We start from the raw sequence: 6111 nt of genomic DNA, 5'->3' as shown, positions 1-6111 counted from the left end.
CAATAAACCATCAGAAAACCAGATGTGGTGCTGTGGCTCACGTGTAAAGTGCTAGCCTTGAGCTGAAGAGTTGAGGGACAGCGCCCAGGCTCAGAGTTCAAGCCCCAAGACCAACAACAATGACAACAAAAAAAGGAGTTTCACAGACTGTCTTGTTCAGGCTGGCTTCTAACCACAGTCCTCAAAGCTCAGCCTCCTGAGTTCCCAGGATGACAGGCGTGAGCCACCAGCGCTCAGCTCTGCAAGTATTAGGTTCCATTATACACCCAGCACTGCTGGACTCAAAAGGAGGGAAAGCTATCTTTGCAGAGCTTACATTCCAGAGTGAATTGAATTATTGCAACACGAAGACTCCAGTAGTCAACCCAAGAAGCTGAGAAAGCACAATAAAATACCAGAGAGAGAAATAAAGTGAATAAACTGAAAAGTTGAGTCAATTGATAAAATGAAGATATGGTTGGAACTGCTGACGCTAAGAAGAAGGAAAACACACTAATAAGTCCCTAGAAATAAAGGGGACACAGCTGCAGATAGAGAGGAGAGCCTACACCGTAAGCAAATTATATCTATAACATAATATCAACATAGGATTGTTGCTGACGGTCATGCACCTTGAACTCTAGGCCTGGGTGCTGTCCCTCAGCTCTTCAGCTCAAGGCAAGAGCTCTACCACTTGAGCCACAGCACCACTTCCAGTTTTCTGGTGGTTCATTGGAGATAAGAATTTCATGGCCTTTCCTGCCTGGCCTGGCTTTGAACCGCAATCCTCAGATCTCAGCCTCCTGAGTAGCTAGGATGACACGTGTGAGCCACCAGCGCCCAGCTCAACATTGTTTTTTAATTGAGCCTAGCACTGGTAGCACGGAGGCTGAGCTCCAAAAAACAGCAGTAGGAGGTCAACCCAGGCAAGAGTCCTTAAGCCTCCACCTCCAGGGGCTGGGAAGGTGGCTTAGTGGTAGAGCGCTTACCTAGCATGCATGAAGCCCTGGGTTTGATTCCTCAGTACCACATACACAGAAAAAGCCAGAAGTGGCGCTGTGGCTCAAGTGGTAGAGTGCCAGCCTTGAGCTGAAGAAGCTCAGGTACAGTGCCCAGGCCCTGAGTTCAAGCCCCAGGACTGGGAAGGAAAGAAAGAAGGGATAGGAGAAAGAGAGAGAGAGAGAGAGAGAGAGAGAGAGAGAGAGAGAGAGAAGAGAGACCCCACCTCCAATGAACCAGCAAAAAGCCGGAAATGGAGCTGGGGTTCAATAGAATGCCAGCCTTGAGTGGAGAAGCTAAGGGTTAACACTCGATCCCAGTACTGGCAAAGCAAAACAAGCAAACAAACAAAAAAACTGGTAGAATAAGAAAGGAAATCAAATACAAAATCTAACATAACATAATAGAAATATTACAAAATTTCCCCAAATAGCATTACAGTTTTATTTTTATTAAGTGCTTGCCATACTCCTGTAATATTTTCCACATATATGTTTTGAGAACTTCTTCTAGCTCAGAACTTTCTGACTGCCATCTCCTGAAAGAGAAGAGAACCCAAAACTTGCTCCAGTGTGGCAAACTCGTTTTGTTCTTTGGGGTTTGGGGAAGGGAGTTTGTGCCAGTCCTGGAGCTTGAACTCAAGGCCTGGCCGCTGTCCCAGAGCTTTTGTGCTTACAGCTGGCACTCTACCACTTGAGCCACAGAACCATTTCCAGCTTTTTGCTGGCTCATTAGAGATGAGAGTCTCATGGGCCTTGCTGCCGAGGCTGGCTTTGAACCATGCTCCTCAGATCCCAACCTCCTGAGTAGCTTGGCAGACATCGGCCTGAGCTGATGCCCAGCCATCTGTTATTTTATTAACGATGGTTTAGGAACAGTCTCTTTTAGCTTAGCAACTCATTAGTAAAGTCTTATCAATTTGGAGGATTGTTGGGGAATTGGGGAAGAACACTTTCTAAGTATTTATTTTGGATCAGTCATGGGGCTTGAACTCAGGGCCTAGGCACTTTCCTGAGCTCTTGTTGCTCAAGGCAAGCGCTCTACCACTTTGAGCCACAGCACCACTTCTGGTTTTCTGGTGGTTTATTGGAGATGAGAGTCTCATGGCCTTTCCTGCCTGGGCTGGCTTTGAACCGTGATCCTCAGAGCTCAGCCTCCTGAGTAGCTAGGATGACAGGTGTGAGTCACTCATGGCTGGGCTCAAGTTTCTTTCATTACAAGAGGAAAGGCTGTAGGGTCTTTCTGCTTTGCTTGTGCAAAGGCTTCATCTTAAATACTGTGGATTGATGGTGCCAGGTTCACAGGAGCGATGCCGATGTGTTCTGAGATCACTGCTACTGGGCCCTGTGGAAACAGGAACAATGTGATAAACTCACTCTCCTGCTCCACACCCTGAACTTGCTGGTGGCGATGGCGGGGAGGGCAGCAGCGCTCGCGTCGCTCGCTCTTGTCCCTCCCGGCCATGCCGGTGGCAATTTCATGTCTGTGGCACCTCATCCGGATGAGCTGAGCAAGTGACACTGAGACGTGGGTCCACGTGGACAGTGGGTACAGAAAACCTCCAGCCTCGCCCCACATCCTGGTTGCTGCGGACCAGCCACAATTCTCCAACCCCAGCAACTCCAGGACTCTCACGCATTTTATTTTGCCTGGGTCTCCCTAAATCCAACAGGAGGCAGACACCAGTGGCTCACGCCTGTCAAACTCCTCGAGAGGCTGAGATCTGAGGAGGGTGGTTCAAAGCCAGCCTGGGCAGACAAGTCTGAGAGACTCTTAGGTTCAATGAAGCAGCAAAAAGCTGGACGTGGAGGTGTGGTTCAAGGGGTAGGTAGAATGCCAGCCTTAAGCAAAAAGGCTAAAGGACAGCACCCAAGCCATGAGTTCAAACCCCAGGACAGGCACATGGACATGGACAGACACACACAAACACAAAGAGGAGCCATGGCAGGTGCATATGTCCACATGTATGTGTGTGCATCCTACATAGAACCTTTGCTTTTTGATTATCCTCACACCCTCCCTTAGATTTTTCACTCAAAGCTGACACTCTACCACTCGAGCACAGCTCTACTTCGGGCTTTTTGCTAGTTTGTTGGAAACAAGCGTCTCTTGGGCTGAGCATCTATGGCGCACGCCTGTCATCCCAGCTACTCGGGAGGCTGAGATCTAAAGATTGCGGTTCAAAGCCAGCCCTCACCCACTCCCATTTTTGAACCAAATAATAGTGAGGATGACGGGAGGAAGGTCAGATCATTCAAAGAAACTCAGCTCAGGTCACTCCTGAGGGTGAAGAGACCCAGAGTCCAGCCTCGACAGCTCCATCAGTAGACGCGCTTTCCACCACCGGCTCAGTCTCCTGCTCTTCTCTTTTCCACCCAGTTCCCAGAAATGCTGCTTCCTGGGCCTCGTCATTCCTTCCATAACCCGTGGCGCAGCTGTGTGGGGCTGGGCGGCAGGAAAGACGGCTCGGCTTCTCCTGTGCCTGTCGGCACTTGCCAATAAAGGGCAGAATAATCGGAGAGCCCAAGGCCCGGGCCAGGCCAAGGGCAGACAGACTCGTGAAGGAGCCAAGATTCAAGGGCTGATTTTCCGACTCTTTAAACTCTGATCTATTCCAGCTTTGTGTGTGGATGTGCGCATGCACGCATCCACGCACACACCAGAGCTGGTGCTTGAACTCAGTGCCTGAGCTCTGTCTCTGAGCTTTTTTTGCTCAAAGCTAACACTGTTCCACCTGAGCCACACCGCCACTTCTGGCTTTTTGCTGGTAAATTGGAAATAAGAGTCTGATGGGTTTTTCTGCCCTGGTTGGCTTTGAACTGCGATCCTTAGATCTCAGCCTCCTGAGGAGCTAGGATGATAGGCCTGAGTCAGGTGTGCCTGGCCTATTTCTGTTTCTTTTTTTTTTGGGTGGGGGAGGTCTGGTCGTGGGGCCTGAACCCTGGGCCTGGGCGCTGTCCCTCAGCTCTTCAGCTCAAGGCTAGCGCTCTACCATTAGAGCCACAGCGCCACTTCCGGCTTTTTTCTTTTTGCTTATGTGGTGCTGAGGAATCGAACCCAGGGCCTCAGGCATGCAAGGCAAGCGCTCTACCACTGAGCCACCTTCCCAGCCTGGAAAAACAGTTCTTACTCAGCTGGTGCTCTACCACCTGAACCATGCCTCCCAGAAAAACAATTCTTATAACAAGACTTGGCTTGATTAAATTAGCATCTTGTAAGACAATGGCTATTCTTTAAAAAAAAAAATAGCAGTGTTTCCATCAACCACTTGTGGCAGAAAAGATTCCAACTCTTATGTGGAGTGTTCACACTTAGATAGCAAGGGAAACTGAGGCACAGCTCAGGTGGGCTGAGAAAGTCTCACCCTGGGGAACGTCCGGTCTCCAAGGGGACAGGGAAGGGCAAGGCTGGAAGGGCAGGCAGAGAGTGAAGAGGAGAAAGAGAGGTGGACAGGGAAGCCAGTGGAGTAGAAGCAGGCAGGTTTTGTAAGATGATCAAGGCTCGGGGGTCCGGGAACCCCTCTCCCAGCTGAGTAGCTCCGGTCACCATCTTCACCATGAGAGCAGAGGTGCTGGGCCAGCACTGGCGGGCAGGCGCCGAGCCCTGGGTCTGAGATCTACACATTCATCCAACTCTGGGCCTGGGCGCTGTCCCTCAGCTCTTCAGCTCAAGGCGAGCGCTCTACCACTTGAGTCACAGCGCCACTTCCAGTTTTCAGGTGGTTCATTGGAGATAAGCGTCTCACAGACTTTCCTGCCCAGGCTGGCTTTGAACTGTGATCCTCAGATCTCAGCCTCCTGAGTAGCTAGCATGACGGGCATGAGCCCCCTTCAACCAGCCTTCCCTTGTATATGACTTTAGAATGATCTTTGTCCATTATCTGTCTACAAAGGGGTTCAGCAGGTCAGATGGTAAGAAGAGTGCACTGGATCTGTGTTAACCCATCCATTCTTCCACCCCCCTCCCCATCTCTCCCAACCCCACCCCTGCCCTCAAGTTACTGGCTCTGTGTTCATCTCTGGACATTGAGCATGGCCACCCATTCGCCCACCCTTCCCCTCGCTATTTGTCTGCCTTCCACCGTACCACACCCCACAGGCCCTAGACTCCTGGTATTTGCTGTGTGAAGCATGGCGCAGACCATACTTCAGGCAACTTGCTTGTGGATGTCTGCATGTGTTTCCCTATATGTTCCGATTTCAATTTAGCTTCACATACAAGAGAAAACACACACCCAGGAAAAGAGTGGTTCACACTTCACAGTTCTGGAACATCCGGGGATGCTTGTATCCAGCCGAGGCCTGGTGATGCTTCAACTCTTGGCAGAAAGTTGAGCGCTTGTCGGGGCAAAAAGGCTGTCCATGCCTCCCTGGGAGCCAGGACTCACTGTGGCAAATGTGAGGTGCACAGAATTCGAACTGGGATCCCCAGCTCAGCAGTCGGCGCTGGGATGAGGCATTCACATGGTGAAGGCTGACAAACATTGGCCAGAATGGATCTTTCAGGAAAAAGAGTGGAAAAAAGGGGAAGAGGGAGAGGGAGAAACAGAGAGGGGAAGGGAGCAAATCAAGTGTTGTCAGAGGTTTTTCTTCTCTCTCGCTCTCTCACTCTCTCTCTCTCTCTAAAGGATGGAGATGGGGTTTCCTCTTAAAATATCTTGGGGATGCTTCCAACCAAAAAGGGGAGGATCTACAGATCTCCTGGAGGGCATTTGTGAGGCCTAACCTACATCAGGGCCTGTGCTCCGCCCAAGAGAAAGGTACAGGTACAGCAGGGCCTTGTGCAGCACAGGGGAGGGTGGGCAGAGTGGGGGCTCCTGCAGGAGGAGGGAGGGGGCGGGAGGAAGAAATGCAAAGGGGAAGTCTGGGGCCCCGGAGGAGGAAGCAGTAAAGCTGAGAGGTTTGTCTGGAGAGGGCGGACCCTCAAAAGGAAGCATATCAGACAGCCCGGATTTGTCTTTCCTTAAAAGAAAAAGAAACAAAGGTTGGGCACCTGTGGCTCATGCCTAGAACTCCAGCTACACAGGAGGCTGAAATCGGAGGATCTGGGTGCGAGGCTAGCCGGGGCAGGAAAGTCCATGAGACTCTTTATCTCTAATTAACCAGTAAAAGACAGAAGTGGAGCTGTGGCTTA

This window comes from Dipodomys spectabilis, unplaced genomic scaffold (genome assembly GCF_019054845.1).
Source record: "Dipodomys spectabilis isolate Male_0828 unplaced genomic scaffold, ASM1905484v1 ptg000228l, whole genome shotgun sequence".
NCBI lineage: Eukaryota > Metazoa > Chordata > Mammalia > Rodentia > Heteromyidae > Dipodomys > Dipodomys spectabilis.
Note: the sequence above shows the minus strand (reverse complement) of the source record.